Raw genomic sequence first — 10,449 nt, 5'->3', positions numbered from 1 at the left:
GAGTGATAGCCGGAGCCGGCGTGTTTGTGTCACGCTGATCTGAGGTCTGGGTAATCGGGAGCGGGACTCAGCCTGCTGCCGGGACTTGGTACGCTAGCATCTGGGTTACTGGACTTGGTCAGGCACGTGGCTTACTTGGGGTGAGTTGTATCTGACTGCTTGTTCATATAATAGTTACTGGATGGGGCAGTACTTTTACTTAGACGTGATTGTGTTTTCTAGAGAGCGCACTACCAATTATGGAGGAAGACAGGCAGTCTGGCGTAAAAACTGGGTGAGCAGTGTGCTGGTGTAAGGGTGTCCACGCGGTGTTGTTTAAAGTAGTTCTTAGTGACTGGTTGGTGGTTGTCATTGTAGGTCTGAGTCTAGCAAGGATAAGGGGAAAAGCAAGCAGAAGAAATCTGCGCAGAGCAAATGTGCAACATGTGACAAGACGCTGCCAGACAAACACGTGGGGACTGTATGTGAAGGCTGTAAGGCGTCTCAGTTATTTCCCCCGGCTCAAATGGCGAGCCTGGTACAGATGTTGAAAACGGCCCTGGCAGATACGTTTGCACCTAAGGAGGATCCGGGTAAAACGCCCGTTAAACGGAAAAGTTCTGTGCTAAATGAGGATATAGATGATACAGCGGGTCAGTTGACCAGTGCTAACATGCTTGGGGGCGACTTAGATGATGAAGAGGAGGATGATCCAGGGCAGGATAGGTCGGACGCGGACTTTAATGCCGACATGGTTGACAACCTTCTGGTCCGTATTTATAAAGCATTAAATATTGAAGACAAGCAGGAGGATGTAAGCTTGCATGAAATGCTTTTTAAGGATAGGAAACAGAAAAGTAAAACGTTTCCCTTATCACAAACTCTGAAGGACATAATAACCGAAGAATGGAAGCAGCCAGGCAAAAGAGTGGCTATTCCAGGGAAGGTTAACAAGATGTACCCTTTTGACAAGACGCAAGTACTCTCATGGGAGGAAGCACCTAAAGTAGATGCGGCAGTGGCGAGGTTGTCGAAAAAAACAACATTGCCACTAGAAGAGGCCAACGCCTTTAAAGATCCAATGGATCGGAAGATCGAATTGGGCCTAAGGAAACAACACTTAATTTCAGGGGCCTCCCTGAAAGCAGCGTCAGCAATGGCAGTAACATCCAGAATAATAAGAGGCTGGTGTCAGCAATTAGAAGGGGATATTCTGGATGACCTCGCAAGTTCGGAGCTGTTAAAAATCGTACAAGACGTACAGCTTGCAGTGGAGTTTGTTTGCGAAGCATCAATGGATGCGGTGAGGCTGGCGGCCAGAGCAGGGGCAGCAACAGCCGCAACAAGAAGGGCACTATGGTTAAAACCATGGGCAGCGGACGTGCAGTCCAAGAATAAACTCCTGTCCATGCCGTTCCAAGGGGACTATTTGTTTGGTAAACAATTGGACGAACTGGTGGCTAAGATCTCAGGGGGGAAGTCCGTTTGGCTTCCTCAGGATAAGGAAGGCAGGAGGGTACCTCCGGCCAAGTTCGGAAGATTTCAGCCTCAAGACTACAGAGAGTCACGGGCATATAGACCAGGAAGGCCCTACAGAAGGGGATCCTGGGTCTCAAGGGGCAATTTTCGTGCCCAAAGAAATAGGGAGAATAAATTATCCTCCAAAAAGGAGGCACAGTGACGTCGGGTCACAAACAGTAGGGGCCAGGCTACTGAAATTTGCAAGTATCTGGTCCGGGACCACTGGAGACAAGTGGGTCCAAGAGGTAGTATCCTCCGGGTACAAAGTGGAGTTCAACAAGGTTCCCGGAGAGTTTTTTGTTCATTCTCCGATTCCCAAAAACAGGTAGGAGAGAAAAGCCTTATTAGCAAGTTTACAAGAAATGCTGGAACAAGAAGTAATCAGCATTGTTCCAGAGGATCAGGAATTTCGGGGATGTTTTTCCCGTTTCTTTGTAGTAAAGAAAGCGACAGGGGGATTTCGGACCATATTAGATCTGAGACGACTCAATCAGTTCATAGAGGTCAAATCCTTCAAAATGGAGAGTATCAAATCGGTGATACTAGACTTAAGTCAAAAAGACTTCATGACGTCGATAGATATCAAAGACGCCTATTTGCACGTTCCAATCTGCATAAGCCATCGAAAGTATCTGAGGTTCAGGCTAATGGGCACAAGCTATCAGTTCAACGCCCTACCATTTGGGCTGGCTACATCCCCGAGAACATTCTCCAAGGTGCTGGTCGTGCTGATAGCAGCACTAAGACAGAGTGGGATAAGGTTATTCCCTTACCTCGACGACATTTTAATAGTCGCAGACTCCGAGGAGAAGGCGCAAGAGCACACAGACAGGGTGGTACAGTGTCTGCTGGAACACGGTTGGTTAATAAATTACAAAAAGAGCCAGTTGATTCCTGCTCAAGAACTAACATACCTGGGGGTAGTAGTCAATACAAAAGAGCTAAAAATTTCCTTAACAGAAGTCAGAAGAAGAAAACTAGTGCAGCAAGTAAAAAGTCTACAAAGAAGACGCGTTGTGTCCTCTCGAGGCTGCATGGAGGTGCTAGGCCTAATGGCATCGGCTATAGAGGTAGTTCCTTGGGCGAGGTTCCATACAAGGAAACTACAGAGCTGTTTTCTCCTGCAATGGAACAAAAATTCAAAAGACTTGTCCCAAAGGATAGTCCTGTCCACAAAGGCCAGACAAGACTTAGACTGGTGGGCAGCAGAAGACAGAGTGGTGGCAGGAAGATACTTTGGCACGAAGCCGCAGGTTACACTAACCACAGACGCCAGCGAAACAGGCTGGGGAGCAACCTTCAATCATCAGGTGGCTCAAGGAAAGTGGCAGCAAGATTGGAGGGAGGCTCACTCCAACCTGAGGGAAATGGAGGCAGTGGTCAGAGCCTGCAGGTGGTTTCAGAGTCAACTGCAAGGGACAGAACTAATCGTGAGGTCCGACAACCAGGCGGTAGCGGCCTATGTGAATCGGCAAGGAGGTACGCGAAGCAGAGCATTGATGGAGGTGGCCGCCAAACTGTTCGAGTGGGCGGAAGGTCGGGTTCTGAGCATCACTGCAGTATATCTGGCAGGGAAAGAAAATGTGGTGGCCGACCAACTAAGCAGAATAGAATGCCTGCCAGGAGAATGGGGTCTCAACCAAATGGTATTCCAAAATCTGGTGGAAAGATGGGGACGTCCACAGGTAGACCTTATGGCGACGGCAGGAAACAAAAAAGTACCCAGGTTTTTTGCCAGGTTCTGGGAGCCGCTGGCGGAACAAGTAGACGCACTGTCAGTGCCTTGGAACATGGAGAGAGCTTATGTTTTTCCCCCAATACCAATGATTCAGAGGCTACTGAGGAAACTGCAGAGGGAGAAGATCGAAGTAATAACGATCCTGCCGTATTGGCCTCGCAGAGCATGGTTCAATACGGTACAGAAGTTGGCAGTAGACGATCCGTGGAGACTCCCTTCGACCAAGGAGCTACTAGTACAAGGGGAAGTATTCAAGGAGCAGCCGGAATCGTGGAAACTGACGGCTTGGTTGCTGAAATCGGAGGTCTGAAAGCAAAGGGGTTCAGTGAAGGAGTAGTGGATACTTTGCTTAAGGCAAGGAAGCCGGTAACCATGAAGATATATTATAGAGTTTGGAAAAAGTATGCTTTTTGGGCGAAGGAAAATAGTAAGAATCCTCGTAGTGTGGTCACCGTACTTTCCTTCCTACAAGAAGGGCTGTGAATGAACCTCTCCCCAAGTACTCTGAAAGTGCAAGTCTCGGCTATATCATGCATCTTGGATTGGGACATAGCCAAGAACAGATATGTACAAAGGTTCATGCAGGCAGTGAAAAGAATTAAACCAAGGGTAAGAAGTCCGATACCCTCATGGGACCTGAACCTGGTGCTAGGGGTTCTAACAGAATCACCTTTCGAGCCACTACAAGAGGTGGCCTTGAAATTCTTGTCATGGAAAGTATTGTTTCTAGTAGCCATGACCTCAGCTCGTAGAGTATCGGAACTCCAAGCACTGTGGATAAAGGAGCCGTACTTCAAAATATATACAGATAGAGTAGTCTTGAGGACAAACCCAATGTTTGTACCTAAGGTGGCGTCAGAATTCCATATCAATCAGGAGATCATATTGCCTACGTTCTGTACAAATCCTACAAATAGTAAAGAAAGCAGGTTACATTGCCTGGACTTGGTCAGAGCCCTGTCCATTTACAAGCAAAGGACGGCTGAATTTCGTAGAGTCGACAATTTATTTATATTATCAGAAGGAGAAAGAAAGGGGCAAAGGGCCTCTAAGCAAACCCTATCAAGATGGATTAAAAGCGGTGTTCGACAAGCATATGTCATAAGGCAGCAGGAGCCACCGGAAGGGTTTAAAGCACACTCAACGCGATCAATGGCGTCATCGTGGGCAGAGAAAGGATCTGCATCACTAACAGAGATTTGCAAGGCGGCAGGGTGGTCCTCAGCCCACACATTTACAAAACATTACAGAGTGGACGTCTGGTCCTCTGCAGATGCCAAGTTTGGGAGGAAGATCCTGAGCGCGGCAGTAAACTAGGACGTGAAGAAACGTTCTTCTTTGAGTTATGAATTATGTGGCCGGTGGCCTGTTCTTGTGTTATACGTGAGTATGACCCACCCTATGAAATACGGTACTGCTTGGGCATGACCCATACATGATGGCTGCCATGGTGGAGGCAGAGGAAATACCGGGTTATTACCTGGTAACGGGTTTTCCTCTACTCCGCCATGGCAGCGGTATTTCCCACCCTTTAAAAAAAAAAAAAAAAGGGGGTGTGGTATGTGGAATAATGATGTTCGTTTGTTTTAAAGCTGAAGAAATATAAAAGACACTGGTGTATGGAGGAGGAGTCTTCTTATAGGATCCAGAGGTCTTTTTTTCCTTTCCAAAAGCACTACCCAGCAGGGAGAAACCCATTCATGATGGCTGCCATGGCGGAGTAGAGGAAAACCCGTTACCAGGTAATAACCCGGTATTTTTTCTTCTTTTTCTCTCTTTTTCTATTTATTTGGCCAGCTGATTGATCGCACAAATAATTAAGTATCTAGGCACGCTAACACTTAAGAGAAACCATGTAATGCACTGAGCAAGCCATTAACACGGGACAGTTCCACCATATGTATAAGTGCTGTATATTGATCTCCTGCTATACCTGTAGATCAATGGATATGGAACCCCTGGAAGTGGAACTAGATGGGTAGAATATAGCCTGGGCTCAACATGAATGGACGGACGGGGACTATCAAGACCGCTCGATAAAAACGCTGTTACTATAGTCTACCGATATAGAGGAACGGCACTAGGGTGGGTGCCTCTACTGAAATAAAAAATAGGGAGCATTTTATGAACTAGGGATAACACCACGTAAGATAATCCTATGAAATGGATAGCTGCTTAGGGAACTGCTAGACCCTTGTAATGTAAAGTATGTTTGTCTCTGCACTCTGTCTATGTTTGTAAAAATGGATATGTAAAATTAAAATAAATATCAAATAAAAACAAAACTAGAGAATCCCACCTACCAAATGGTATTGAGGACTAGGGGATCAGAGTTCAGGAGACAGAACCTGAAATATCTGACTGGGAAGAGCAATTAACAGGCTTGGATGGGGACCACTGCTTTGAAGTCAGATATTTCCGGTTCCCAAGGGCCTATTTTTTAATTCTTGTACCCATGGAAATAGGGAACCCCCAGCTTTCAGTCTAGGGCCCTTAGACTCCTGGGGGGGGGGTTCTGGGTACTCAGAAACATCACCTGCATGCGCCACTGAAGTTGATTCTGAAACTCTCAGACTAGATCAGTTGCTGTGACACATAACAGCTTGACCATCTTATGTCCCTGGGCCTGATTCAGAGATGATCAGTAATCTGAGAAAATGGCAGGTGACTGCGAGTAGAAAGCTGCCGCTCAGACAGAAAGCGAAAACACCTTGGGTGACATTTAATGGGATGCGTTTTTTAGTAATGTTCTGAAATCGAGAATTTTTTGAGAAAATCAACTATTTAAATTAGATGCAAATTTGCGGCAAAAATGTGATATGGTGCGATTTTTAGTCATGAAAATGTGCAAATTAATGCACTTGTGTGATTTGTGGGGAAATAATGCATAGGGTCCCCCTCCTGAGTAAAACCATCCTGCTGGTTTCAGAAATTCAGGGGAGCAAACACATAGGGGATCCCCAGGATTTCTAAAATCAGCACCAGGCTCAAGGGCCGTCCTGGTTCCCAAAATCCAGGTGACAAAATGTCTAGGGGTCCCTGTATTTTGGCATCCATCACCGGCCCAAACAGCCAACAGAGTAATGCCGCAGATGTTGGAAATTTTTTTTTGACATAAGTTCCAATGGCCAAAGCATTGATCCCTGTGGCTGGTCAGCCCAGACAGGGAACCTGCAGAAGTTGGGTCCTCCCCTCCAGAGTGACCTCTGCCCATGCTGAAGCCCGAGGCTGTCCCTGATACCCTTGGGGCGGTGGGCATTGGGCTGATAAATGGTGAAAATTAGATTAAACTTGTGTAATGTTGTGGAATTACAAGCCCCTGCAAGCCTGCCCCACATGCTAAGACTTGGAGAACCACAAGTCCCAGCATGTGGGCCATTAAAGGGCGCACTGGGTCTTGTAGTTCTACAACATAACAAATAGTGAAAAAAAACACACAAACACATGAACAGTATTACATACTACATGCATTAACACATACATTACATATGGATTCCCTCGTAGGTTTGTCCATGTAGAATCCCCAAGGAGAAGGGAAAATATTCTCGTCCAGATGCCTCCCTGCCCGATCGCTGTCTTCTCCGGCTGGCAGCATCCCTGTGAGCGCAGTCCGAATGTTTGTTTACATTTACGTGTAAATATACAGCATGTGGGAGGAGCCAGGAATGCAAACAAATGTTTAACAGCCTGATGCCCACCACCCTCCCTTTATTGGGGGGGTCCCCACTCCTCCAGGGTCCCTGCCTGAGCTGACTAGCCACAGGGATCAATGTTTTGGTCAGTCCTCATCTGCAGATCATTGCATAACCTCCAACATGACCCATTGCATTCGGTACACAATGCTCTGCTCCTGGACTTCCCTGGTAATGTATGATTGCCATCACCCTTCTCGTCATTTACCTAGTTCCACACAGATGAGGGTAATCCAGGGCTGCCGACTTTTAGAATCTCCTCTCCGGGAGAGGCCCTGAGAGGATACTTTCAGTAGTAGTTCAGGGACGGGGCTTAAACGTGACATTAAGCCCCGCCCCAGGATGTAAAATTGCTGAATTCACGGATCTCTGTAGAGGGGGTGAGGTTAAATGACGCGATTGTGACGGATTGCGGCATTTAAATGCCGAAGTCACGGAAAGACTACTGCAATAGGGGGGCGCAGTGGGGGTCCACCTGAACCGGGAGGGTTGCCCACCTTTCTGGGGGGCCAGGAGGGTGACCCGATTTTCAGGAGACTCCCGACCATTCTGGGAGGGTAGCAACCCTGGGGTAATCATACATTAAGAGGGAAGTCCAGGAGCAGAGCATTGTGTACCAAATGCAATGGGTCATGTTGGAGGGTATGTCATTGCACTGTGCCCCAGTCCTGCTTACCATGTATGCTATCTGCAGAGCATTGCACTGTGCCCCATTCCTGCTTACCATGTATGCTATCTGCAGAGCATTGCACTGTGCCCCAGTCGTCCTCACCATGTATGCTATCTGCAGAGCATTCCACTGTGCCCCATTCCTGCTTACCGTGTATGCTATCTGCACAGCATTGCACTGTGCCTCAGTCCTCCTCACCATGTAGGCTATCTGCAGAGCATTGCACTGTGCCTCAGTCCTCCTCACCATGTATGCTATCTGCAGATCATTGCACTGTGCCCCAGTCCCTTTATTCCAACCCCTGATGAAGTCCCACTTTATGGAATAAAGGGACGAAACCGGTTGGGCCAACATCTCTTCATCCCCCGCTGGCATCACAACCAGATAAGCTATCGAATACTCTTTGCTAATGTACGGGTTCACCTACACTGTTTTCTATGTATTTTAGAACAAATTGTATTGTTTTAAATAAATTTGTTTTTTTCTCATAAAACAATATCACGCTATGAGTTCCTACTGTACTGGGAGACTTTTTTGGTTTAAAGGGTCTTGGAAGACACCTGCCGGAAACACCACCTGGATACATATGACCCAAGCTTGAGTTTCGTGATAAACTATTTTATTAATATCTACTTTTTTCACAAGGTGACCACTATGTGCATATAAATATAACCACAAGGTGGCGTTGTTCATTAATTTTTCTTCTATGCACAAGCACCTGTAATAGTAAAAAAAACTTTTTTCACAAAGTCACATAATGTTATCGCTGTTTGGGATAAATGATAATCTACTCCCCGTAACACTTCCCACATGTCTGAAATATTCCAATGAGACGGACAGTGAGGAACGAGGGAGACCTTTCAAGAGAGAGATACTGCTACATGTGAATTCTCAGGCATTTGCTGGTACGCATAATATAAGATCTTTCGAAGGATTGTCATATTATAGACTGTTCCAAAAACACTGAAGGCGCAGAAGCCGTACCACCCTTTGCATGCACTTTACTGTCCTATGGAAATCAGGACAATTTGATGACTTCTGGCGACACAGCACAAAGTCTGGAGTGTTTTTATAATTTTATTGTCTAAGTCACGATTATCACGTGCATAACTATTGTCACACCTCACACTAAATACTGGTAAACACTAAGGGGGAGATTTTCAAAGCTAAAAATGCGGTAAAAACCCCGTTATCGGGGGTTTTACCGCATTTTGGGATTCCGTAAGCAAATCTGGCGATGCCTCATAGAAGGCAATGGGCTTCTATCGCAACCCTCCGCCGCCCCGCGCCGACCCCCGCCGCCCCACATCGTCCCCTCCCCCCTCACCTGTGTCTGGGCAGCACAGAGCTGTGCTGCCCGGACCTGTGACCTCCTCCCTGCACTGATCCTCTTCCGGGTGCAGGGAGGAGGAGAGCCCGGCGCAGCAGCAGCAGCGCCGGGTGTGTGTGGGAGGGGGGAGCCGCCGGGACCTGCTGGGACCCGGCGACTCTCACCGCAAAGGACAGCTCTTAACGCAAGGTTAACGCAAGGTTAACGCAACCATTATGTGAATTTTGGCTCAATCCGTGTGGCATTATTTGAATTTTGGCTCAATCCGTGTGGCATTATGTGAATTTTGGCTCAATCCGTGTGGCATTTTATGAATTTTGGCTCAATCCGTGTGGCATTTTATGCATTTGGCTCAATCCGTGTGGCATTATATGAATTTTGACACAATCCATTTGGCATTATGTAAATTTTGGCTCAATCCATTTGGCATCATGTGTAAGGGGCAAGTATAATGGGGTTTAGTATTTTGTTGCATAATGTGTAGAAGTTGTATATGGTGTTGACACGCCCCCTGTTGAGTGGCCACACACCCTTTTCCAGAGCACGCCTTTGGCCATGGTGGGCCTGCATACTTTAAGTGCCAGGGCCTATTTTTATTCCCACCCTCTCCTGCCGCTCTCTTAGTATGTACACTGGCACCACTAACACCGCCCCTCCCCCACCCAAACCCTTTTTTATCATGGTGCCCCCCCTGTCATTTTATCCTGGATCCGCCCCTGATGGTGATGACAAATGAGAGGGAACAGGTACATGAGTGGTAATCATGGAACAGTTAGTTTATATTGATGTGATACCTTGATGTAATAAGATACCATATCGTTTATATAGTGATTCAATATACGGGCTTACTCCAATGTATATGCGTGTACAGATAACACAGACGTTTGATGTGTGGGTAGTTTCATGCTATTAATATTTCTGCAAATCTCTGGCGCCAGAAGTGTCTGGGAGGTGCTAGATCTGATACAGATGGGTTACAGCAGTGGTTCCCAAACTGTGTGCCTAGGCACCTTGGGGTGCCTCAGGACACTTACAGGGGTGCCTTGGGTTGGTGGACCAGGATCAATTCATATTATTTATGGTCAATGTACCAGGCAAAATCAGTGCTGATGGCTGCCAATCATAATATATGTGGACAAACAGGAGCAAATCCTGTCCCTCACCAGATAACTGTGACATATAAACACAATGTACATAATTTAATTTTTTTTTCTCAATTTCTCGATAAGAAGCATTTGGCCTAGGGGTGCCTTGAAAATATTTTGATGCTCTAGGGCGCCGTGATTCAAAAAAGTTTGGGAACCACTGGGTTACAGGAATGCAGTATAACTGTTTTCTTCATTTAATCCCTTCGGGGACATGGTGTCCATGTACACACATCCACATCATTGCGGCACTCATGGACGAAATAACGGCAATAACACACGGTATGTGGTCAACGTTTCAGTGCTCTGTGCACTTTTATCAAGAACAGAGCACTGAAACATTGAACACATACAGTGTGTTATTGCCGGTATTC

The sequence above is a fragment of the Crinia signifera genome, chromosome 4 (assembly GCF_055691185.1).
Source record: "Crinia signifera chromosome 4, ASM5569118v1, whole genome shotgun sequence".
NCBI classification, from domain to species: Eukaryota; Metazoa; Chordata; class Amphibia; order Anura; family Myobatrachidae; genus Crinia; species Crinia signifera.
The sequence above is the reverse complement of the archived record's forward strand: the minus strand, read 5'-3'. Positions refer to the sequence as shown.